Consider the following 27,404-nt stretch of genomic DNA (forward strand, 5'->3'; position numbering starts at 1 on the left):
TGAATCATCATTCAAAATTTATAAATCTCTACAAGTGTTGAATCTTCTCAAAAAATTTTCCACAGCAGCAAAATCACTAGTAGATAAAATAAATTTCTTATAAATTATTCTCACGAAAGGACAAAATATTCTGATAAAACCAATTGTTATGTGCATTTATTTCGACCACAGCATTATTCTCTGTTATGTTATTTTTTGCTGTTATCCTCAAAAGGCATTTTCTAATTTTGCTTAACAGAAAACTTTGGTATAATCCCATTGTAATAGTAAAATAACATAAAATGTATGAAAACTTATGAAAGAAGTCAAATTAATCATCACAGATCCACATATATATTATAGACACTACCACCATAAAACACTTCTTTTATTACTCTTACTCATTCAATTATTGGGAGATAATTCCGGTGCTAATCTCGTTAAGACTGAATGCCTGTGCCTCTAACATTTTTTTTATTTGATTTCGAACTAGCTAATGCTGAACAGCAAATACATTTCTATATGAAAAAAATAAATAAATAAAAATACAAGTATGTTTATATTTATTTCATACAAGCTTGAGAGATTCCATTGTTATCAATAATGGCATTTAGCTTGCGTGCTATTTTTGATTTAGTGGCAATAAATGCAAATAATAATTTATTTTCAAAATTGTGAAGTAAGACGTCCGTGTGCAGACGAACGATAATTTCAAGAAACACAGGAAGTTAATAAATTTTCTTGTACAGTAGAATGTCAGTTATCTGGAATAATTTGGAAGGCTGATTTTTCTTCTTCTTTTTATTAATGGTAGTATTTAAGACAAATGTTTATTATGCTAAGAGAGTATTTCTATCTGTTTTTTTACAGCGTATACCTGGTGAAATGTTGGATTAGGACTAATGGGTTTTCTCGGAAACCATGAGTGATAGTTGTTTAGTCATTCGCTTCTGTGAACCCAATTTTCCATGACATATTTTGTTCTCTTTATTCCATATTATGTTTAGCTTAGCTCCAGATTCAATAAGAATAATATTGGCATGAATCTGCGATTTATTATTGTTCTCGGTAAAATGTCAATGGAAGAAATAGCACTGAAATGAGCAGAAAAAGAGGAAGAATGGAATATAATCAGATTGATATTATTAAGGAACTTGATAGATTTAGCAGAAAAAAAAAAAGGTCACAACAAATTAAACAAAAAATGATTGAACATAATTTTAAAAAATACATTAAAATTTTCTCACATAAAATTTACAATAAAATACATATCAAAATACCTATCCGAATATACACGGATATGTAAATGTGCGCATAAGTTATTATTATTATTATTTTTTTAAATTAAATAAATTTTTTTTCACTCTATTTAAAGTCTTTTTTTTTTATCCTTAATATATTATAAAAGAATTTAATTTTACTTTATGTATTAGGAAAATTTTGCTATCCAAAAGAGGTCTGACATTAATTATTCTGGATAACCGACGCTCAACTGTATTTTTAATATACACTGCCAAGGAATGATTTAGGAAAGGAATCTGTAAAATACTGTCAAAGGGTTACTTTTTTTTTTATTTATTTTTTTTTTTTCTCGTGAAAATTTTGGCTGTTGGTAAATTATCCCAAGAGATTTTAGGAAGTAAAAATAGCACTGCTAACTCTTGGAAAACAATTTTGGAAGAGTGAAAAGTTGCGCTGATTTAGTCGTGGTGCAGATGAGGAAAAAAAGAAAAAATAATTAATCAGTATAATTTACCACTGCCCAAAAAGTATCCAACATGGAGCCACTGGGTTATAATAAGTTAAGTCTAGAATTAACAATAGAGAGATGAAAAAAGGAAAATGTTTGAATATCAATCCAGCAATCAACACAATTTCTTTATTGTTAGCCAAAAGTTTTGGCAAATCATGACATTTCTCAAAAATATTCAACAATCACATTAATTCTTACACAAAAAAAAGAAAGAAAAATAAAAATCCAAACATATTTTTTATTGTGTCCTTGTGTAATTAAAAGAAAAAAAAATTGAGTTGATATTTTCAGATTTTATACAAAGTTAATGGTTTTAAAAATATATGATGCAAATCAGGTTTCCTCTTTCACTCTCATCTCCTAAACAGCTACTATCTCTTTAAAAATCTCAAATCTCCTTGTCAGGAAAATCTCTCTTAAGTCCCTAAACCAGGCATTGCCAACATGTAGCACACGTAGCAGTAGAGGAATGTGATGCAAGAAAGCAAGTGTACAAGCTTATATAGCATCGGCCAAAGAGAAAAAAAAAAAAAAAAAAAACAATTTCACACACATCCATTCCCTCAAAGTTTGTCCAGTTCCTCCTTGAATTTATTTAAGCTATCAACTTCCACAACAACAGATGGAAGTATGTTCCAGCAATCAACTACCCGCTGGCTAAAAGCAAATTTCTGTACATCTATTCTACAACTCTCTTTCTTCCATTTGAATTTTCTGGACTAGCCTCGGAATAACTTTTCCATTCTGTGGGAAAAGATCACAAATTATTGTGAATGCGATTATAGGGAATGCAAAAGTACAGTGTTGGCAAAATTGCTTGTGATAACCTGATGTCATTAAAGGCAAGTTTTAAAAGCATGACCTCTAAAGTGTGTTAAGACTGGTATACAGGAATTCTCCGACTTGCGTAATACTTGACTTATGAAAATCTGACTTTACATAAGTTTTTGCTGGCCGGTGCAAACTTTAAAAAATCGTGGAAATGTATTTTGCATCCCGTAGTGGTGTTTTACAAATTTTGCAGAGCCAGTGAACAGGAAGTTTTTTAGCTATATTTAGCCGCTTTATTGACTAATTGGTATATTAAATTATTTTCTATAAGTAGCTTATAGACCTAGTCCAGATCCTTGGTTTATTCCGAATTGAGACAGCGAGATTTTGGAAGTTAATTAATACTTAAGTGTCTGTAGATTTACCGTTCGTAACTTGCCGCCATTGTTATACAATACAACGTTATATCCCGAACTAGATAGAGTTAGCTTAGTATAGTATATAATATTATTAGTTAATCAGTAAAATTTATTAATCTTGTTAAACTTCATTGTCAATTAAATTGTACTTTTAACTAAATACATATAACGACTTAGATTTTACAAACGTAACAAAATTGATTAATACATAACTTGATACAGAAGTTATATAATGAAACTGGAAGATGGTATTTGATACTGAAAAAATATATATAGACATATAGTGATTACAACTGTATTGGGTATGGCGCCTCCATAGCCAGGTGGGAAGGAGCAGCAGTGCGTAGCACACGCTTCTTGATTAGACCGGAGTTCGAGCCCATCACCACCAAATACGGAGGATGCGGAAAGGTCAGGGAATGACCACCGCATATCCCAGAGCAATATGGCCTTAGTTGCTAATGCTCCTAAAAACCAAAAAACAACAACAAACAACTGTATTGGGATACAAGTTTAGGGTTATAATTTTGTAATGAAACTGAAATTTTATTGAAATTGAATCAAAATCATGACTCAGACCAAAGCAAAAGGCTCAAGCTGAATGGAGTGCTGTGGCTCAGGGGAGAACTGAGGGGGGACGTTTGCCCTCTGAATCACAGCCTTTTAAAATGCACTGCTTGCTTGATGTTTGTGGAGCAATCAGGTACGGGACATGATATTGCCATGGGGGATGTCTTTGTGAATGCACGATGTAAGGAGTGTGGGGGGAATCAGGTGGCAGCTCCGCATTGTTATGGGCCTATATGAGAGCTTGAAGGACAGGGTGGATGCCTTCAAAGGATCTAAATTGAGGGGCCCATCAAGCTCTCAGCTGCCCACATCAACGCCAGAGCTTGCACTTCATCATCACGCAACACTGTGACAGCCACCAAGGCAGAATGCGATGGTCCCACAGGAACTAGTAGTTGTTGGTGACTCTATTATTAAGGAAACGGGGAACATGCTATGTAAAAAGAATAGGTGAAGCAGGACCAGGGGTTGATGACGTTATAGAGCGGATATCATCTTTTGGAGGCATGGGGGTAATATTGTTGTGCACGTTGGCACTAGTGATATTGGGAGTAGAGGACCAGCGGAATTACTTAGCAGGTATGGGTCACTGTTGAGGGGAAGCCGTGAATTGGGGTTGAGTTTGAAGGTGTCTGAAGTTCTGCCCAGGCGAGATGGAGGAGAAGTGTATGATGAGGGCCGTGTCGATCAATTTGGCCCTGGTAGGATTGTGCAAGGCTTGAGGGGTGGAATTTTTTTCAGCCTGGTCTGTGCTTGTTGGCGGGAGGGACTGCTTCTGTGGGGGTGGGATGCACTTGAATGGGGGCTGCGGGAGTGTTTGCTGATGATGTTGCCAACGGCAGATTCAGAATGGGAAGCATTCAAAGAATTTATCTTGGAAGCTGCTGGGCTTTACATACCGGCTGCCAGGTGTTGTTCGGGGTTTGGACCTGAATGGATATCGGTTGTTGTTGTTATTTGGTTTTTAGGAGCATTAGCAGCTAAGGCCATATTGCTCCAGGAATACGCGGTGGTCATTTCCTGACCTTTCCACATCCTCCGTATTTCGTGGCCACGGGCTCGAACCCCGGTCTTATCAAGAAGTGTGTGCTATGCACTGCTGCTCCTGCCCACCTGGCTACAGAGGTGCCCATGGATGTCGGATGAGCTGATGAGACGTGGCAGAGAGGAGGGGTACATCGGATGCATATGGATTGGTGCATCCCATATTCATCCCATGCACCAATCCATATGCATCCCATGCATGGGATGCATATGGATTGGTGGGTGACATGGGGCCTATGATGGATGTAAGATGGTCTGTGGCCGGGTCACAAAGGAGATTAGGCAGGCAGAGGCAGATTGTGAGGGAGGGATCTTTGGCGGGGGATGCAGGGAGAAGCAGCACAGAGTTCTTTGCCTATGTGGACTCTAGAGGAAGGGGGTTGAATCAGATTAGTCCTCTGGATATTGATGGTTCAACTGTTGATGATCCTGCTCAGGTGGCTGACAGGCTGAATGAGTGTTTTGCATCTACGTTCACCCATGAGAAGTTGTTCGGGGAGGGGAACGCCAGAGGTGAGTTAGGCTTTGGCAGTGAGCTGGATGATGTTGTGCTGACTGAGGGGAGGGAGGGAAGAAAGGTTGTTGAGGATGGACACGAGAGGGGCGCATAGGGTTCTGTCCAGTTGTATTGGGGGAGGCAGCAGGGGAAGTGAGCAGGCCCTTGGCCATCGTTGTGAGAGCTTCTTTGGACTCAGGGGAGGTACCCATGGACTGGAGATGTGCAAATGTGACCCCAATTCGCAAAGGTGGATCTAGGGGCGACACAAGTAGTTACAGACCTGTTGGTTTAACTTCTGTTCAAGGAAAATTGGTGGAGGCACTCGTTAAGGAAGCACTGCGGAATCATCTCGGCAGGGCTTCAGTTGTGGCTCGGACGCAGCATAGTTTTGTTGAGGGAAAGACTTGCCTGACCAGTTTGGTTGGGTACAGTGATGTGGTCACAGAGGAACTGGATGCAGGGAATGACTTTGATATCATGTATTTGGATCTTGGAGAGGCTTTTGATACTGTTGCACGTGGGAGACTGCTAGGCAAATTGGAGCAGTGTGGCATTGGAGGTGGGTTGCTGCTGTGGAAGGTGGGGGATGTTTGAGTGGGAGAGGATAGGGAGTGGTGATCAATGGATGCTGCTCATTGTGGACTGGTGTTATTAGTGGAGTCCCTCAGGGTTGAGTTCTGGGTTCATTGTTGTTTTCTGTATTTATAAATGATATCGATGATGGTATATCAGGCTTGATGTCCAAGTTTGCAGATGTACGGGGGGTGGTGAGGACACTAGTGACAGTGTGCTGCTGCAGTAGAATCTGGAGGGGTTGAGCAGATGGGCTGAGGGGTGGCAGGTGGAGTTTGGCATTGACAGGTGTGAAGTGCTGCATGTGGGAGGTAGCGACCCCAGAGTGACATATCAACTCTGTGGTACTACACTGACAGAACGAAAAGGACCTGTGGGTAATTGTGCAGGCCGATATGAGGTTTTCTGAGCAGTGTGGATGGTCTGCAAGAGTAACTCATAGTGTCTTGTCAATGATATGTGGGAGTTTTTCTAGCGGGGATGGGGTGATGATTGTCCCCTTGTGTGGGGCAGTGGTCGGGCCACGCCTTGGGTGCTGTATGCAGCTCTGGAGGCCTCTCATTTTGGGAGGGATGTGGAGCTGATGGAACAAGTACAGAGAAGGGTAACAAGATTAGTGAATGGAACAAAGGGTTGCTTTTGCGGAGAAAGGCTTGAGTTTTGCGGATTGCAGTGTCTGGAGACTGGACACCTGCGGTGTGGTCTGGTTGAGGTGTATGGGGCCTTGAATGGTTTTCGCATGCTCGATGCTGATGGTATTCATCCTCTTGCTCAGAATAATCACCTTAGAGGGCATAAAATCAAATTGAGGAAAGACAGATGTAGGATAGATATGCAGAAGTTTGCCTTTAGCCAGCGGGTAGTTGGTTGGTGGAACAGATTTCCATCCTTTATCGTGGAAGTTGATAGCCTAAATAAATTTAAGGCTGAGCTGGACAGGTATTTGGAACAAATAGAAGGATGAAATGGGAGCAGTTTTTTTTTTTTTTTTTTCTGGCTGATGCTGCATAAGCTTACTTTCTTGCATCATAGGCCTCTACTAATGCTAATGTCCCCTCAGGTTCATAATCTGAGCAAGTGGAAGAATCCTATCAGTACAGTGGGGCCTCGACCTACAATGACATCAACATCCAATATTCTCAGTAACCGATATACCTTTCATATGATCTTTCATTTTAAGGACCGATGATGTTTGCAAGTATCAATGGCTTTCCGATATAGATGGAATGATACATAGGTGGAAATTTTAAGATGCGTGGTGCACGGAATATCACTCGTATGATTGTTCTCAACCAATTAGCATCTTTGCTATTGTTCAACGTTACTGTTCAATGCATGGAACATCACTCGTACGATTGTTACAGAATCAACCAGGCAGTGCTGTGCGCTTTGAAGACTTTAAAGCCAGCAGAGGATGACAGGGCTGTATTTGGTATTCGTAGGCCCTAGGCACTTTTATTCTGAAATGTGTTAAAAAAGGGGTAAAATGTTTTTATCCCCTTCTATTTTAACACTTTGACTGCGAATCACGCCAATTAACGTGACTTAATTGTCAACTATAATAAATGATAAACCACCTCAATTGACAGAGTGACCATCACTTTGATTCTTCTAGTTTTGAGAACACTCGCTATATAGTGTATGCATATTGAATTGAAGTGCCTACAGTCGATTGCACAATTTTTCTCAGTTCATTTTTCGTTAATCTGAGTAAAATGAGTGAACTGCTGTTTTTTTTAATTTTTCCTTTCCTTCGTAGGCCCTAAAAATTTAGTAGGGCTTGGGTACTGTGCCTATTGTGCCTAAGGGGAAATCCGGCCATGGAGGCTGGTTCGAGCGCTTCAAAAAAAGGGCAAATATCAAAAATGTTGAAAGGCATGGGAGGTATCCAGTACTGAAAAAACAAAAACAGCTGAGACCTATAAAATTGAATCCCAAGACTCTGCTGCTGATCAGGAGGATTATCTTCCCCCCACAGGTTTTTAAAATTAATGAAACCATGCTCTTCTGGAAGCAAATGCCAGGGAGAAAGTACATCACTAAGGATGAAGCTAGTTTACCCGGGCATAAGCTATGAAAGATAGGCTCACTCTCCTGTTGAGTGCCAATGCTGCTTGAGATTTTAAGCTGAAGCAGTGTAGTACCCAGGTTTTACCTGGGTACTACACTGTGCACACTTGCATAGGCGCCATTTAAGGCAAAAATTGTGCACCCTTCCATAGGCGCCATTTAAGGCAAAAATATTGCAGGGGAAGCAAATGCTTGCCTGCACCCCCCACGTAACTATTGAGCTGAAGCCTTTGCTTGTGTATCACTCTAACACCCCAGAGTATTTAAACAACAAAACATCAACAAAGGCATGCTGGGAATGTTTGCACAACAGCAAAAAGGCCTGGGTTACAGGATATGTCTTCGATGAATGGGAACATGAAGTTTTCTGTCATTCAGTGAAGAGTTACCTTGAGAAAAATAAGCTTCCTGTGAAGCACTGCTCCTGCTGGATAATGCACCAGGCCACGATCCCAACCATGTTCAATATCTTGAGGCACAATTTGACATTGTTTAAGTCAAATTTTTGCCACTCAGCACCACTCCTCTTCTTCAACCAATGGACCAGCAAGTGATTGCAAACTTCAAGAAAATCTACACCACGAAAATGTTAGCAACTTGCTTTGCAACGACCCCTGGTGAAAATGCTGTCACCCTCAAAGATGTTTGGAGGTTGAAGTTCAACATGCTGGAATGTGTGAGGCTAATTGTAAGGATTCATGTTTCCACCAGGTGTTTAAATTCAGCCTAGAAAAACATCCGGCCTTTAATTATCCATAACATTGATGGATTTGAAAATGATGCTGCTTTGACAAATGATATTTTCACTCTTGGTAAATCAATGGATCTGGAGGTTGGCGAAGAGGATGTGGAGGACCTTACTGATGCTCATGAGTGTGAGATAACAACGGAGGAGCTACAACAGTTGAAGAAAATTGCGGAGTGACACTGGAGAGGAAGAGGAAGAAAAAGATACCCAAAAAGTGTCAGCTGAAGAGTTAAGACTGTCATTTCTTGTTGGGAGCATTTATGACAAGTGGTAAAAAAACACCAACATTGAAAACACTGAACTCATGATGTCAAAAATGGAAGACAAAGTCATTCCTCACTTCAGAAAGCTACAAAAAAGTCGTTGAAAACAGTCCACTTTGAACAGTTTCTTTGCCAGTAGAATCAAAATATAAAAGACTGAAAAGACCTCATGCTTGATATAGTCACGCCACCACTACGCCACCATTGATCTCATCATCTCTGCAGTTCAAGTCCAAGGAAACTGCTAATTTATTGTTTGTTTTTTATTTTAAAATGTTTTATCACTATTTTTTAAATAATCTTTATAAAAAACTAATTTTTAATGTAAAAATGAAGTATAATATATGTAAGAAATACCTATTTTGGGTAACAAATTACAGGAAATCAATGTATTATAGATTTCAACTAACAATATTTTCAACATTGAATGTGTTTGTGGAAAAAATTACCATCGGATGTTGGGGACCCACTATATTCAGCTTGCTCAAACCATTCAAGGCCTTATACAATTCAATCAGATCACAATGCAGGTGCCTAATCTTCAGACGCTGCAATTTACAGAACTTTAGCCTTTCTTTGTAAGAGCAACCCTTTGTTCCATTCCAAATCTTGTTGCCTTTCTCTTGTACTCGCTCAAGCAACTCTACATCCTTCCTAAAATGATGCCTCCAGACCTGTACGCAGTACTCAAAGCATGGCCTGACCATTGCCTTATACAAAGAAATAATCACCCCCTTTTCCCTATTAGCAAAATTGCTGGATATCATTGACAATAACCCATGACCTGCTCTGGTGGCCTGTACACAAGGCTCAGAAAACTTCATATCTGACTGCACAATTACTCCCAGATATTTTTCATTTTCTACCACCCTAAGTGTAGAGCCACACAGTTGGTACTTTTCTTCGGGGTTACTTCTACCTATATGCAGTACTTTGCATTTGTCAATGTTAAAATTCAGTTGCCACTTCTCAGCTAACTGCCCAAATTTTCTAGATACTGTTTATTTTATTTATTTTTTATGTAAACCCCAAACACGGGAGGTATTAGCACCTATATTACTTGGTACTGTGCTTGGGTTGGAGGTCGAGAAGACGAAAGAAGATATTTGTTGACATTGGACTTGAACTTCTGTAGACTGTAATTGTCAGGAAATACGTATGAAAGAAGGTTGTTCCAGAAAATGGAAGTTCAATGAATAAAAGAAAAAGACGAAAAGTTGGTTCTGTGAGTTTGAAGTTGGTCAGTAAATGGATGTTGGCTGGTGGTGGCACATGTTCGGACTGTTTTGAAAGAGAGAGCGGGCATTATAGAAGCCAATTCAGAAGAACAAAACCCAAGGAAATATCTGTAGAAGAGGCATGCAGCAGAAACAATACGTCTATAAGACAGAGAGTGGAGAGACTCTGTTAGAAATGAATCATTAATTAACCTAACTGCCCTCTTCTGAACGGAATCAAGAAGGCTGAGAGAGGTTTTGGGGGCACCACCCCAAATGTGGGAACAATATTCCATGGTAGGGTGGATTTGCAATTTATACAGAGTAAACTGCTGTTTGGAAGAAAAGTAACGCTGTGAGAGAAAGAGGAAACCAAGTTTTTTAGATGCAGAGGAAGCAATATTGCTAATGTGCTTCTGCCAAGAGAGATTAGAAGTCAGGGTAATCCCCAAAAGAAATATATCAACTAGCCTAGAAATCGGAGTGTCACAAAAGATAAGCACAGGAGCAGAAGAATCCTTTTTGCGAGATATAAGACAAGACTGAGTTTTAGAAGGATTGAAATCAACTCAGTTGTCTTTGCCCCACTGGATAATTATCTGGAGATCGCCATTTAAGAAATTGGTAGCGGATATTCGAGAAGTTGAAGCTGATTAAGCAGGCCAAGGTTTCTCAAAATGGAAAGTGGAATGCAATCTGCTATCATCGGCAAAACTATGGATAGGATTTCCAGTCAATGGAAGAAGTCATTAATATATAAGAGGAAAAGAGTGTGGGAAAGAACTGAACCTTACGGGACATCAGCATTAGTGGAGAAGTTAGAAGACAGAGAGCCATCTACTATCACCCTCAGTGAGCGATCAGAGAGAAAAGTGGATAACCAATTACAAAAAACAGTTGGCAGACCATAAGATGGAAGCTTGTTTAGGAGATCTTTATGCCAAACTCGATTGAAAGCCTGTGAGATGTCAAGAGCAACTGATTGTGTTTCACTGCACTTTTCCATTGAATTTGTCCATAAATGGATAACATAAGCCAAAATATCACCAGTGGATCAACACTGACGGAATCCATACTGGCGATTGTTGATCAGACGGAAGGTTTCTAGGCAGTTTAAGAGTTGGTGGTTAATTGATTTCTCCATTACTTTAGAAAGAGTAGAAGTAATTGCAATGGGACGATAATAGGATGGGAGGGATTTGTCACCCTTTTTAGGAACTCGCTGGATGTGAGCAAATTTCCAAGCAGAAGGAAAAATACCTTTGGAATAACAAATTGAAAAAACGCGGCAAAGAACAGGAGTAAGTTCAAAAGCACAGGTTTTGACAACAAGTGGAGAAATACTATCAGGACCTGGAGCATTCTTAGCATCAATATTCGTCAAAATCCTTCTGACATCCTTTTGATGGAAGACCACAGGAAGCATTGAATGGAGTGTGTTGGGAATGGTGGAAGGTTGGACACTACATGCTACAGGTAGCCAAATGCCAAGGTTTTATGGCTTACCCAAAATCCACAAAGTAGACGTGCCACTCAGACCCATAGTCTCATTTATAGGTAGTCCGACATATGCACTTTCGGGTTTCCTAGCCAAACTATTGTCTCCACTAGTAGGACTCTCTGAATATAGTATCAAAGATAGTAAAGAATTTGTGCACTTTATTAGGAGCGAGCGTATAGAAGAGGATGAAATTATGATATCATTTGATGTAAAATCGTTATTCACTTGTATTCCTATTGACCATGGAGTGTGGTGTGCAAACATAGTTTTACAGAGGGATACTACCCTAAATACTAGGACGCAACTTAATCCAGAAGATATTAGGAAGGGTATAGAATTGTGCCTCTCAAGTAACACTATGGTTTTTGATAACATTATATATAAGCAGGTTAATGGTACAGCTATGGGCTCCCACATTAGTGCAATTATAGCAAATCTAGCTATGGAGGAGCTCGAGACCAGAATATTTAATGCTAGTGTTCTCCCTATGCGCCCCTGGAAAAGGTATGTGGATGATACGTTTACATTTGTTCGGAAGGGGAGTGAAGATCATGTGTTGAATATCTTAAATGGCTTCTCCCAATTCATACAATTTACATCAGAAGTTGAAGATGGAGGAGTTCTGCCGTTCCTGGATGTGTTGGTCTGTAGGGAAGACCAGCAGTTAAAGACAAAAGTCTTTAGAAAAACGATGTGTAAAGGGCAATATACGCATTACAATTCAGCCCTGACCAGCCATCATAGGAACAGTGTGATAAGAACGCTAATTAATAGAGCGAAATCACATTGCAGTAACTCCGATGATAGGAAAGCAGAGTATGAACGTGTCACGGCGGATCTTACTAAATGTGGTTACCCCCAGAGGATTATAGATAAATTTATTAATGAAAATCAGAGGAGAGATGAATCTTTTATACCAGTATCTACTGCATACATTCCCTATTATCCGGGCTTGACGGATTATATAACTAGAGTATTAAGAAAATATCAGACACGCTGTGTGCAGCTTCCGAGACGAAGACTGCGCACAGTTGTGTCTCAAGTTAAGGACCCCATTCAAAAAGAGGATGCTAGTGGGGTCGTATATAATATTAGATGCCCGGATTGTGGGGAATGTTATGTAGGGGAGACAAAACGTCGTCTCAAAGATTGTCTGGGGGAACACAAAAAAAAAAAAAAAAAAAGCAATAAGAAATGCGGAATATGACAAGTCCGCCGTGGCCGAACATTTTTGGGAGAAGCGGCACCAGATCTCCCCAGACGATGCCACTATCACCGATCGGGTGCATAGGTTCTGGGACCGTAAGTGGCTCGAGAGTTTGCGGATCAGCTCTACAACTAACATTAATAGGGATAGGGGTGTACGGATTCACCCCCTTTTAGAGACTATTATCCTAAAAAAGGATGAACGGTTCCGTACGACTTCCGTTCGAGCCACTTCCGGTTCCACAATGCAAGAGAGCGGAACACGTGAGAATGGAAACATGTGATGCCTACCATTACCCTGCTGATATTTAAAAGTGTACTGAATAATAGAGAGTACTGCTGAAGAAGAAGGCTGGAGCCTTTGAAAGCTACGGGATTTTATCGCTTTTAACTTAGTATATTTTAATGCATTTTAATCTTGTGTTTTAATACTTTTAATATTGTAATACGTATATTAATTTTGTAAATACAGGTTATTGTAAATATAGTTATCAAGATTTTTTTTGTTTTATTTTATTTTAATTTTATTTTACTCCATGAAAGGTTGGTGAAAAAACGCTAAGAACGTAATATGAATATACCCAACCTCAGAGGCCTATTTGAGGATGGTGGAAGGTGTTTTACCAAGATCATTAATACATGAGTTGGAAGAAAAATGGGATGTTAGCAGGTCAGCTTTATCCTTGGCTGAAGTGACAACAGAACCATATGGTTTGGACAGAGGTGGGAGCAGAGATGGGCAAAAGTTGCGGCCAATAGCTTTGGCAAGAGACCAGAATACTTGGCTACCATTAGGGTAGAGAGAGAGATGGGCAAAAGTAGCGATGGGAGCAGAGATGGGCAAAAGTTGCGGCCAAATAGCTTTGGCAAGAGACCAGAATGCTTGGCTACCATTAGGGTAAGAAACAAGTTTTCTACTCTTAGCTTGTTCAAAATCTAGTTTGGACTGATTAATAACTGCTTTACAATTGTTGCGAGCTTTGGTGTAGGCAGAAAATGAAACCGAAGAATTAGAAACAAGCCAATTATAATATGCAGTGTTCTTCTCTTGAACAGCCTTAGCACATTTATTGGAAAACCAAGGTTTAATAAAGGATGTGATTTTAAAGTGGAGTGTGTGATAAAGGATTCCATTCCTGCAAGAATAATTTCATTGACACGATCTGAGCAAACGTTTACATCAGAAGTTTTGAAACAGTAATCCGACCAAGGAAAATAAGAAAAGAAGTCTCACAGGTCATCCCATTTTGCATTCTTGTAATTAGCATTAGCATTAGCATTAGTAGAGGCATTTGATGCAAGAAAGCAAGCTTATGCAGCATCAGCCAAAAAAAAAAAAAAACAAAAAAAAAAGTAACATAAATAAATAAAAATAACCACTTCCACTTCACCCCTCTGTTCGTTCGAAATACCTGTCCAGCTGAGCCTTAAACTTATTTAGGCTATCAACTTCCACGACAAGGGATGGAAGTCTGTTCCACCCACCAACCACCCGCTGGCTAAAGGCAAATTTCCGCACATCTATCCTACATCTGTCTTTCCTCAATTTGAATTTATGCCCTCTCAGGTGATTTTTCTGAGCTAGAGGAAGAATCCCATCAGCATTGAGCATGCTCAAACCATTCAAGGCTTTGTACACCTCTATCAGATCACCCCGCTGGTGCCTAGTTTCCAGACACTGTAATTTGCAAAACTTAAGCCTTTCTTCGTAAGAGAACCCCTTTGTCCCATTCACCAATCTAGTTGCCCTTCTCTGTACTCGTTCCAGCAGCTCTACATCCTTCCTGAAATGAGGCCTCCAGGCCTGTATACAGTACTCTAGGTGTGGCCTGACCATTGCCTTATACAAGGGAATAATCACCTCCTTATCCCTGCTAGAAAAATTCCTATATATCATTGACAATACACCATGAGCTACTCCTGCAGCTCGTCTGCACTGCTCAGAGAACTTCATATCTGCCTGCACCACCACCCCCAGGTCCCTTTCATTCTCTACCACTGTCAGTGTAGTACCACAGAGTTGATACGTTGCTCTGGGGTTGCTGTTTCCCATATGTAGTACTTTACATTTGTCAATGTTAAACTTCATTTGCCACCTCGAAGCCCATCTGCTCAACCTTTCCAAATCCTGTTGCAGCAGCATAGTGTCAGTAGTGTCCTTGACAACCCTGCCAACCTTCGTATCGTCTGCAAACTTGGACATTAAGCCTGATATACCATCATCAATATCATTTATAAATACAGAAAACAATAAAGGCCCCAATACTGAACCCTGAGGGACTCCACTAATAACATTAGTCCACGATGAGCAGTGTCCATTGATTACCACTCTCTGTCTTCTCCCCCTCAACCACCCCTTTATCCATAGCAGCAACTTGCCTCCAATGCCACACTGCTCCAATTTGTGCAGCAGTCTTCCATGTGCAACAGTATCAAAAGCCTTTCTAAGATCCAAGTATATAATATCAAAGTTATTCCCTGCATCCAGTTCTTTTGTGACTGCATCATAGTATCCAATCAAATTGGTCAGGCAAGACTTCCCCTTAACAAAACCATGCTGTGTCCTAGCTATAACTGAAGTCTTGTCTAGATGATCCTGCAGTGCTTCTTTCACCAGTGCCTCCATTAATTTTCCGGGAACAGAAGTTAAACTCACAGGTCTATAATTACTTGTGTCAGCCTTTGATCCCCCTTTGTGAATTGGGGTCACATTTGCACATCTCCAGTCAATGGGTACCTCCCCTGAGTCCAAGGAAGCTCTCATAATTATGGCTAAGGGTTTGCTTACCTCCTTTGCTGCCTCCTTTAATATAACTGGATAGATCCCATCCACCCCAGGTGCCTTTCTTGTGTTTATCTTCAACAATTTCTCCTCCACTTTGCTCTCAGTTATTACAAGATTCTCTAGCTTACTGCTAGAGTTGAATACACCTCTGGCATTCCCCTCGCTGAATAACTCCTCATGTGTGAATGTCGATGCAAAATATTCATTTAGTTTGTTAGCTACCCGAGCAGGGTCATCAACAGTTGACCCATCGATCTCAAGTGGACCAATCTGATTCATCCCCTTCCTTCTAGAGTTTACATAAGTAAAGAACTCTTTGCTGTTTTTCTTCGCATCCCTTGCCAAGGATCTCTCGTAATCTGCCTTCGCCTGCCTAACCTCCTTTGTAACTTGGTTACAGATCAACTTGTATCTATCATAGGCATCCGTGTCGTTGAGATTAGAATTGAGACCACGTCACGTAATGCCAAACAACACATGTTTGGGAATGGTTGGGAATAGCCATGAGATAAAGGCTCCATTGGAGAAGAGACAATCCCGAAGTTGTGATCTAAGGTGCCTAAAGGACCTCTCACTTCGACAGTGTACTTAGAAGGGTTGTTTGTGAGAAAAAGATCAAGTGTTGGCTGTATGGTTAGGATTATCCGGTATTCTTGTAGGTAAATGAACAATCTGTGCATGGTCATTAGTAATTGCAAAGGCCTCAGCATCTCGACCAGCTAAGTCGGTGTGACTAGAAAACGGAAGCCAGCTGGAGTTGTGAACGTTAAAATCACCAAGGAAAATTACCTCACTATTAGGAAAGTTGGACTGGAGAAAGTCAAGTTGCAAAGACAGGTAGTCAAAGAGCTCCGAGTGATTAGTGGAGTTAGGGGAACGGTAGAGACAACAGATGAATCTGACACAATGAGGTAGAGAGATTTTGAGCCAGAGAAAATCAAAAAGAGGAGATTTCAAATTATGAAGACTCTGACAGGGAATATCAGAACTGACATATGCACAAGTACCACCTTTGAGGTGAAAGGAATCATACAGTGAATAATTTGGGCATCTGAGATGAGCAGTAGTTGAATCAACCAATAACTGAGATTCTGGCAGAAAAAGTACATGGGGTTTGGCAGACTGCAAGTGGAAATGGACATCGTTGAGATTAGAATTGAGACCACGTATATTTGTGAAATGAAATAGGAAGTGTTTGGGAGGTTTAAATCTTTTCGCAGATAAGCTTACTCTATTAGTTTTGACAATTCATGGTGTATTCAATAGTAAGAAAAAGTGGGAGGCACATGCTGTATGAAATAATGAAATTTTTGGATGTGGCATACACATGGTAAGAATATACCCAGATCCTTGACATAACGTGGCCTCGACAATGCCTCCCACATACACACTACTCGGACTCCCTCCAGTCACTATCTGGCAAAGTAGAGGTAGCAAGATTATACACTAGCCTCCTAGAGAGTTACCAATAGGTTCGGTCTGGTGTACTAACTAGCGGCTGGCCTGCGAACACCGTTTTAGAGCTATACCCTTGAAATGTAAGGAAGATTGGATCTCGCCACGATGTTCATCATAACCTCAAAAGTCATCAATCATACTGCATGATGGAAGAGATGGAAAAGTGTTGACCGGAACTTAGCTCTGGAGACTAAACATGGGTTCCTCCACTTCAAGCCTCCTATAAGAAAAGTGGTGGTATTGCACCGGTTGATGAGAGTCATCTACCACCTAGTACGGCCTGGTAACACAGAGGGGAGGCATTCCTCCATGTGGTATGGGCGCTACACCTCAACCCCTGCTTACTTTGGTTCACACCTGGGTGGTCACCCACAGTGTGCTTGTGCATAGAGGTTATATCCAGGATTACTAACAGTCCCACCATCATGAAGGTGCAAGCAAAGGATCTGGCTGTCACAGACCGTCCGGACTTTGCCGAAATTGGGTCCACTTGACTGGAGTGTCACCTGAATATCAATTCCATCAGCGTTTTAGACTCCCAGGTAGCAAGTACAGCTTGTCTGACATATCTGAGAGAATGTTTGTGACAACCTCAAGGACCAAATTACTGTCATTAACAACCCTACCAACTTTTGTATCATCTGAAACTGGTGTGTATGGGCTGGCACACCCAGGGTCCTGTACTGAATATCATCATTCTTCTCTCTTTTGGTGATTCCCTCCTCCTCCTCTCTCTCTCTCTCTCTCTCTCTCTCTCTCTCTCTTTCTCAGGGTACTCAATTTATTTTTTTTGGCTGGTGCAGCATAAGCCTCAAGCTTCCTTGCACCATATGGCTAATAATAATAATCTTCATCAATATCACTGATAAATACACAAAACAACAACAGGCCCAACACTGAACCCTGGGGACTCCACTAATAACATTAGTCCACGAAGAGAAGCGTACATTGCTTAGCACTGTCTGTTGTCTCCGCTCAACCACACTTTTCTCCATTGTAGCAACTTGCCCTGGAATAAACTTCCATTTGTTGTGAAAGTCGACAGCTTAAATAAATTCAAGAGAGAAAGAACTAGATACACTTTTGAAGTGAATGGGAAGGGTTTTTTTTTTTTTTTTTTTTTTGTGCTGATGCTGTATAAGCTTGCTTTCTTGCATCATATGCCTCTACTAACACTAATGCTAAAAAAGTGCCTCCTGTTAAGTCAATTTGTTCATAATGAGAAAAGCAAGATGGTAGTTGTAAACTTAAGTTTTGAGGAATTATTGCAACTTTGAAGGTTTGGTGACCAATTGTCACTAAATCTTTAAAGAAAAACAATGCATCTCTAAGATGTGGTGCCTTTCAACAGTTAGGGTACAAAGATCGATCCTAACAAAACTAGAACTACTAAATGCTCAATCAGGGTGTCTTCCCTTCCATGGGATAGAAAAGGAAACTGCTTAATGGAATAGGACAGAGAGCAATTTATAGACAGTGCCCTCCCCTCAAAAGAGATTCCCAGCACTATATTTCACAGATGTTTCACTGCTTTGGTGCTCCAATATGTTTACTAGGCACTTGTGCATAAGGAAAGTGATAAATTTCCTATAGTTTTATCTCTTATGTGTGTATTTGTGTGTGCCCGATGTAAGCAGTGTGAAGAAGTTGAGTGCCAACTCAGTGTTATGAGCCTTTATGAGAGCTTGAAGAACAGGGTAGATGCCCTCAAAAGACTTAAATTGGGGGACCAATCAAGTTCAGCTGCCCACACCAATGCCACAGCTTGCATTTGATCATCAGGCAACAGAGCAGCAACCTTCAGGGCAGAATGCACTGGTCCCACAGGAGCTAGTTATTGTCGGTGACTCTATTGTGAAGAAGACAGGAAACATATTGTACAAAAAGGATAGGTGGAATAGCACCAGGGTATGTCTGCCAGGGGCAAATGTTGTAGAGCAGATATTTTTTAAGGGCACAAAGGGTAATATTATTGTACACATTGCACTAACGACATTAAGACTCAGAAATCTGCAGACATACTTACCAAGCACAGGTCAATGTTGAAAAAAAGTTGCGAGTTAGGATTAAATTTGAAAGTGTCTGCAATTCTGTAGACACGATAGGAGGGATTATATGATGAGATCCTTGTGGAAAGATCATGGGGTAGAATTTTTCTCAGAATGGTCTTTTCTTGTTACCAGGAGAGATCTTTTCCAAAGGGATGGGATACAATTAAATAGAAAGAGTGCAAGGATATTTGCTGATGCTATCGAGGCAGTGTTAGGTTGGTCAAAAAACTGCTAGCTTGGGGGATTCACAGACTAAGAGATTAAATGGTAGCAAAAGGCAGAGGTGAAAGTGATTCTTGCACTGCTTCTATTGGAGTGAGCAGCAGACTAGAAAGTGAGGTACTGGGGATTTCAAGGGGGTGCTTTCAGTCATCATGGACCAAGTAAACACATGGGTTGTGTTAGTGTAACTAAGAGTAAGAATAGGTGCATGTATACAGAGATAAGGAATGCAGAATTGAAATTTGGGGAGTACAATGTGTAAGAAAAGATAGACATGATAGAAGGAAGAGGGGTGATGCTCGTAGTTAAGTAACACAAAAAAATCTAAGGAAGTGCATCCAGTTGACATGGATGGACAGTGCAGTTTTAAATCAGTTTGGTATGACATATGCAGATGGGCTGAGAGGTGGCAAATGAAGTTTAACATTGACAAATGTAAAGTACTACATAAGGGAAGCAGTAATCCCAGAGTAACGTATCAACTCTGTGGTACTACACTGACAGTGGCAGAGAATGGAAAGGACCTGGGGGATAATTTGGAAGGCAGATATAAAGTTTTCTGAGCAGTGCAGACGGTCTGCAAGAGTAACTCATGGTGTCTTGTCAATGATATACAGGAATTTTTCTGCAGGGATAAGGAGGTGATTATCCCCTTGTATAAGGCAATGGTCAGGCCACACCTTGAGTACTGTATACAGGTCTGGAGGCCTCATTTTAAAAAGGATGTAGAGCTGTTGGAATGAGTACAGAGAAAGGCAACAAGATTAGTGAAAAAAACAAAGAGTTCTGTTCACTAATTTTACGAAGTTTATGTTTTTCTTAAATTTACGAAGAAAGGCTTAAGTTTTGCAAATTACAGTGTCTGGAGACTAGGCACCTGCAAGGTGATCTGATAGAGGTGTATAAAGCTCTGAATGGTTTGAGCATGGTCAATGCTTATAGGATTATTCCTCTTGCTCAGAATAATTGCCTGAAAGGGTATAAATTCAAATTTAGGAAAGATGGTTGGGAGGATATATGTGCAGAAGTTTGCCTTTAGCCAGCAGGTGGTTGATTGCTGGAACAAACTTGCATCTGTCGTTGTAGAAGTTGATAACTTAAATAGATTCAAGGCAGAACTTGACAAAAATTTGGAGCGAGTGGATGGATGAAATAAGGGATTTTTTTTTTTTTTTTTTGCTGATGCTATATAAGCTTGCTTTCTTGCATCATGTGCCCTTGCTCTTGCTAATAAGCACTGGTAAAACCAAGTTGAGAGGGAGTGTGTGTTATAGGCCTAATGACTCTGATGAGTACAATGAACAACTGTACAGGGAAATAGAGTGGGTCAGTAAATCAGAATGTCTTATAATGGGGGAGTTTAACTTCCCAAATATAGACTAGAACTTAAGGGTTAGTCACTCACACATAAGAAAGACTTTTGTGGATTTATGGTATGGTTGTTTTCTACACAGCATGCTTGAGAGGCAACCAGAAGGAGTAATACGTAATGCTATTGATCTGATTATGAGCAGTGATACTTAATGCATTAACAATCTGCAGACAAAGGAACCACTATATGGTAGTGATCAAAGTGTACTGATGTGTGATTTACTTAAAGATTTAACAACAATCAGGGGAAAACGGAAGAGTTTTTTCTTTCGTAAAGGTGACTACAGAGAGATTTCTCTGAGATTTTTTAAATTTTATACAGTGGGACCAACTGATGATGTTACTAACAGCAAATTCTAAATGGGAAGCATTCAAAGAATTAACCTTGGAAGCTACTAGGCTTTTCATACCAACTAAGAAATATTGTTCAAGGTTTAAGCTTAAATGGATGTCAGATGACCTAATGAGACTCGTGACAGAGAATAAAAATACATAGGATGAATATAAATTATCAGGAGAAAAAGAGGCCTATGGCACATATAAGCTAGTCTGTAATCAAGTCACAAAAGACATTAGCATTAGCATTAATAGATGCATTTGAGGCAAGAAAGCAAGCTTATGCAGCATCAGCCAAAAAAAAAAAAAAAAAAACCAAACCACTTCCACTTCACTCCTCTGTTCGTTCGAAATACCTGTCCAGCTGAGCCTTAAACTTATTTAGGCTATCAACTTCCGCGACAAGGGATGGAAGTCTGTTCCACCAACCAACCACCCGCTGGCTAAAGGCAAATTTCTGCACATCTATCCTAACATCAGGCTTTCCTCAATTTGAATTTATGCCCTCTCAGGTGATTATTCTGAGCAAGAGGAAGAATCCCATCAGAATTGAGCATGCTCAATTCTTTATACATCATTATCAGATCACCTCGCTGGTGCCTAGTCTCCAGACACTGTAATTTGCAAAACTTAAGCCTTTCTTCGTAAGAGCACCCCTTTGTTCCATTCACTAATCTTGTTGGCCTTCTCTGAACTCGTGCCAGCAGTTCTACATCCTTCTTGAAATGAGGCCTCCAGACCTGTATACAGTACTCTAGGTGTGGCCTGACCCTTGCCTTATACAAGGGAATAATCACCTCCTTATCCCTGCTAAAAAAATTCCTATATATCACTGACAATACACCATGAGCTACTCTTGCAGCCCGTCTGCACTGCTAAGAGAACTTCATATCTGCCTGCACAACCACCCCCAGGTCCCTTTCATTCTCTACCACTGTAGTACCACAGAGTTTATACGTTGCTCTGGGTTTGCTGTTTCCCATATGTAGTACTTTACATTTGTCAATGTTAAACTTCATTTGCCACCTCTCAGCCCATCTGCTCAACCTTTCCAGATCCTGTTGTAGCAGTATAGTGTCAGTAGTGTCCTTGACAACCTTGCCAACCTTTGTATCGTCTGCAAACTTGGACATTAAGCTTGATATACCATCATCAATATCATTTATAAATACAGAAAACAATAATGGATCCAACACTGAAGCCTGTGGGACTCCACTAATAACATTAGTCCCCGATGAGCAGTGTCCATTGATTACTACTCTCTGTCTTCTCCCACTCAACCACCCCTTTATCCATAGCAGCAATTTGCCTCCAATGCCACACTGCTCCAATTCGTGCAGCAGTCTTCCATGTGCAACAGTATCAAAAGCCTTTCTAAGATCCAAGTATATAATATCAAAGTTATTCCCTGCATCCAGTTCTTTTGTGACTGCATCATAGTATCCAATCAAATTGGTCAGGCAAGACTTCCCCTTAACAAAACCATCCTGTGTCCGAGCTATAACTGAAGTCTTGTATAGATGATCCTGCAGTGCTTCTTTAACCAGTGCCTCCATTTATTTTCCTGGAACAGAAGTTAAATTCACAGGTCTATAATTACTTGTGTCAGCCTTTGATCCTCCTTTGTGAATTGGGGTCACATTTGCACATCTCCAGTCTGTGGGTACCTCCCCTGAGTCCAAGGAAGCTCTCATAATTATGGCTATGGGTTTGTTTACTTCCTTTGCTGCCTACTTTAATATAACTGGATAGATCCCATCCACCCCAGGTGCCTTTCTTGTGTTTATCTTCAACAATTTCTCCTCCACTTTACTCTCAAGATTGTCTTACTTACTGCTAGAGTTGAATACACCCTCTGGCATTCCCCTCGCTGACTAACTCCTCATGTGTGAATGTTGATGTGAAATATTCATTTAGTTTTTTAGCTACCTGAGCAGGATCATCAACAGTTGACCCATCAATATCAAGTGGACCAATCTGATTCATCCCCTTCTTTCTAGAGTTTACATAAGTAAAGAACTCTTTGCTGTTTTTCTTTGCATCCCTTGCCAAAGATGTCTCGTAATCTGCCTTCGCCTACCTAACCTCCTTTGTAACTTGGTTACAGATCAACTTGTATCTATCATAGGCTTCTGTGTCACGTGTTAATTTGTATGTATCCCATGCATTTTTCTTCGCTGCCATATGTCTCATTAGTTCATCTGACATCCATTTAGGCCTAAACCTTGAACAATATTTCTTAGTTGGTATGTAAAGCCAAGTAGCTTCCAAGATAAGTTCTTTGAATGCTTCCCATTTTGAATTTGCTGTTGGTAACATCATCAGTTGGTCCCACTGTATAGAATTTACATACTGTCTCAGTCCATCGTAGTCGCCTTTATGAAAGCAATAACCATTCCCTTTACCCCTAATGGTAGTTAGGGTAAAGGGAAGGACATTAGGCAAGCAAAGGCAGATAACAAGAAATCTTTGGCATACAATGCAAAGAAAAACAGTAAAGACTTCTTCACTTATGGAAACTCTAGATGGAAGAGAATAAAATCAAAGTGGTGCACTTTGCATTACTGATAAGCAGGTTCAATTATTGATGAACCTGCTGAGGTAGCTGACATGAGTAATTTTCATCTACTAAAGTAGAGATCAGAAGCTTATCAAACGCTGGCAGAGAGCATGATTTTGTAATAACTGAGAGTAAAGGGGAGAAGAAACTGTTGAAATTAAACATAAGAAAGGCACCTGGGGTGGATGGGATCTATCGAGTTATATTAAAGGAATCAGCAAGAGAAGTAAGCAAATCCTTAGCCATAATTATGAAAGCTTCCTCGGACTCAGATATGATCCCCATGGACTGGAGATGTGCAAATGTGTCCCCAATTCGCAAAGGGTGACACAAATAATTACAGACCTGTTAGTCTAACTTCTGTTCCAGGGAAAATAATGGAGTCACTGTTAAGGAAGTGATGCAGGATCATATAGACAGGGCTGCAGTTATAGTTCAAACACAGCATGGGTTTGTTAAGGGTAAGTCTTGTCTGACAAATTTGGATACTATAATGTGGTCACAAAGGAACTCAACACAAAAAAAAATAATTTTGGTATCATATACTTGGATTTAGGCCTCCGTAGCCGAGTGGTCAGGAGCGGGAGTGCAGTAGCACACGCCCTTTGAGTAGACCGGGGTTCAAGCCCCTGGCTGCTGAATACGGTCGATCTTCCAACCCGCACTGGACCAGCGTGGCAGATTATGGTCCGTTTCCCTCAGCATGAATTGTTGAGGAGGCTTCCATCCTGCAGTGGGTTGATAATGGCTGCACTTTACTTTTTACTTTTACTTGGATTTTAGGAAAGCATTTGATACTGTGGCACATTATTATTAGACACATGGCAAGGAAGCCTGAGGCATATGCTGCACCAGGCTTGAATTTGAAAGTGTCTGCAATTCTGCCCAGACACGATTGGAGGGAGTATATAATGAGACCCTTGTCGATGAATTTGGCCCTAGAAAGATTGTGCAAGGCTCAAGGGGTAGAATTTTTTACAGCCTGGTCTGTACTTGTTAACAGGAGAGATTGCTTCTACAGGGATGGGATACACTTAAATAGAAAGGGTGGAAGAATATTTGCTTATTTATGCTATCGAGGCAGTGTTCAGTGTGTCGGAAAACTGCTATCTTGGGGAGATACAAGGACAAATAGATTAACAGTAGCCACTGGCAGAGGGGAAAGTGATTCTTGCACTGCTTCTATTGGAATGAGATGCAGCCTGGAAAACAAGATGCAGGGTATTTCAGAGACTGCTGGGAGTCATTGTGGTACAAGTAAACACATGGGTTGTGTTAGGGTAGCTAAGAATAGGAACAGATGCATGTATACTTGGGTGTACACCAATGCTAGGAGTTTGGTAAATAAATTTGATGAATTTGAGGTATTGCTCAAAACATCAAAGGCAGATAATGTTGGGATATCAGAGACATGGTGTTGCACAGATATAAGGAATGCAGAACTAGAATTTCGTGAATACAATGCGTACAGAAAGGATAGACAGGACAGGACAGGAAGGGAGGAGGGGTTATGCTGTTAGTTAAGAAACATAAAATATAAGGAAGTGCATCCAATTGATGTGAATTGACAATTCAATGTTGAGTCTGTTTGGTGTGACATAAGCACTGGGAAAGGAAAAATGAGAGTAGGTGTGTGTTATAGGCCTAATGAATCTGATTAGTATAATGAGCAATTGTGCAGAGAAATAGAGTGGACCAGTAAATTAGGGTGTCTTATAATGGGGGATTGTAATTTCCCAGATATTGACTGGAATTTGTGGGTTGGTCACTCACACACTAGCAAGGCTTTTGTGGATTTATTGGACGATTGTTTTCTACAGTAGCATGTTTGGGAGGCAACTAGAGGGAGTAATACTCTTGATCTGATTATCAGTAGTGATTCTTCATGCTTCAAGAATTTGCAGATAAAGGGACCACAAGGTGGCAGTGATCACAGTGTGCTGAAGTGCGATTTATTCAAAGAGGTAACTACCATCAAGGGAGGGATTTTTGCTTTCGTAAATGTGACTACAGTGGTCTGAGACAGTATTTAAATTCTATACGGTGGAACCAACTGATGATGTTACCAACAGCAAATTCAAAATGGGAAGCATTCAAAGAGTTAATCTTGGAAACTACTAGGCTTTTCATACCAACAAAGAAATGCTGTTCAAGACTTAGGCCTAAATGGATGTCAGATAAACTAATTAGACATGTGACAGAGAAGAAAAATGCATGGGATACATATAAATTAACAGTGACACAAAAGCCTATGATAGATATAAGGTGGTCAGTAACAAAGTTACAAAGGAGGTTATGCAGGCGAAGGTAGATTACAAGAAATCTTTGGCAAAGGATGAAAAGAAAAACAGAAAAGAGTTCTTTATTTATGTAAACTCTAGAAGGAAGGGGATGAATCAGATTGGCCCACTTGATATTGATGGTTCAACTGTTGATGATCTTGCTCAGGTAGTTAACAAACTAAATGAAAATTTTGCATCGACATTCACAAGTGAGGAGTTATTCAGGGAGGGGAATGCCACAGGTATATTCAACTCTGACAGTAAGCTAGATAATCTTGTAATAACTGAGAGTAAAGTGGAGGAGAAATTGTTCAAGATAAACACATGAAAGGCACCTGTGGTGGATTGAATCTATCCAGTTATATTAAAGTAGGCAGCAAAGGAAGTAAGCAAACCATTAGCCATAATTATGAGAGCTTCCCTGGACTGGAGATGTGCAAATGTGACCCCAATCCACAAAGGAAGATCAAAGGGAGACACAGGTAATTACACACCCGTTAGTTTAACTTCTGTTCTAGAGAAATTAATAGAGGCACTGGTTAAAGAAGCATTGCAGGATCATTTAGACAAGGCTTCAGTTATAGCTGGGACACAGCATGGGGTTCTTAAAGGGAAGTCTTTTCTGACTAATTTGATTGGATACTATGATGTAGTCACAAAGGAACTGGATGCAAAGAATAACTTTCGTATCATATATTTGGATCTTAGACTGCTGCACAAATTGGAGAAGTGTGGCATTAGAGGCAAATTGCCACTATAGATAAAGGCATGGTTGAGTGGGAGAAGACAGAGAGTGATAATCAATGGACACTGCTCTTCGGGGATTAATGTTATTAGTAAGTCCCTCAGTTCAGTCTTGGGTCCATTGTTGTTTTCTGTATTTATAAATGATAATGGTGATGGTATATCAGACTTAATGTCCAAGTTTGCAGACGATACGAAATTTGTAAGGGTTGTTAATGACAGTATGATGCTGAAACAGGATCTAGAAAAGTTGAGCAGTTTGGCTGAGAGGTGGCAAATAAAGTTTAATATTGACAAATGTAAAGTACTACGTATGGGAAGCAGTAATCCCAGAGAAAAATATCAACTCTGTAGTACCACACTGTCAGTGGTAGATAATGAAAAGGACCTAGGGTTAATTCTGCAGGCAGATATGAAGTTTTCTGAGAAGTGCAGATGGTCTGCAAGAGCAGCTCACGTGTCTTGTCAATGATATAGAGGAATATTTCTAGCAGGGATAAGGAAGTGATTATCCACTTGTATAAGGCAATGGTCAGGCCAGGCCAACCGTGAGTACTGTATACAGGTCTGGAGGCCTCATTTTAAGAAGGATGTAGAGCTGTTGGAACGAGTACAGAGAGGGGCAACAAGATTAGTGAATCAAACAACAAAGGGTTGCTCTTGAGTACTGTATACAGGTCTGGAGGCCTCATTTTAAGAAGGATATAGAGCTGTTGGAACGAGTACAGAGAAGGGCAACAAGATTAGTTAATCAAACAAGAAAGGGTTGGTCTTACGAAGAAAGGCTTAAGGTTATTTATTTTTTTTTTTTAGGAGCATTAGCAACTAAGGCTATGTTGCTCCGGGGATATGCGGTGGTCATTCCCTGACCTTTACGCAAATTGCAGCTTCTGGAGACTAAACACCTGCGAGGTGATCTGATTGATGTGTATAAAGCCTTTAATGGTTTGAGCATGCTGAATGCGGATGGGATTCTTCCTCC

General features: G+C 40.3%; 1 protein-coding gene across 1 annotated transcript in view; it reads right to left on the bottom strand.

The window, feature by feature from the left end:
• The window catches only part of Wwox (WW domain-containing oxidoreductase), a 190,983-nt gene that overhangs the window by 158,703 nt on the left and 4,876 nt on the right, over positions 1 to 27,404 (bottom strand). The gene's annotated exons all lie outside the window — the stretch shown is intronic.

The sequence above is a fragment of the Mastigoproctus giganteus genome, chromosome 10, assembly GCF_048544385.1.
Source record: "Mastigoproctus giganteus isolate SK-2022 chromosome 10, ASM4854438v1, whole genome shotgun sequence".
NCBI classification, from domain to species: Eukaryota; Metazoa; Arthropoda; class Arachnida; order Uropygi; family Thelyphonidae; genus Mastigoproctus; species Mastigoproctus giganteus.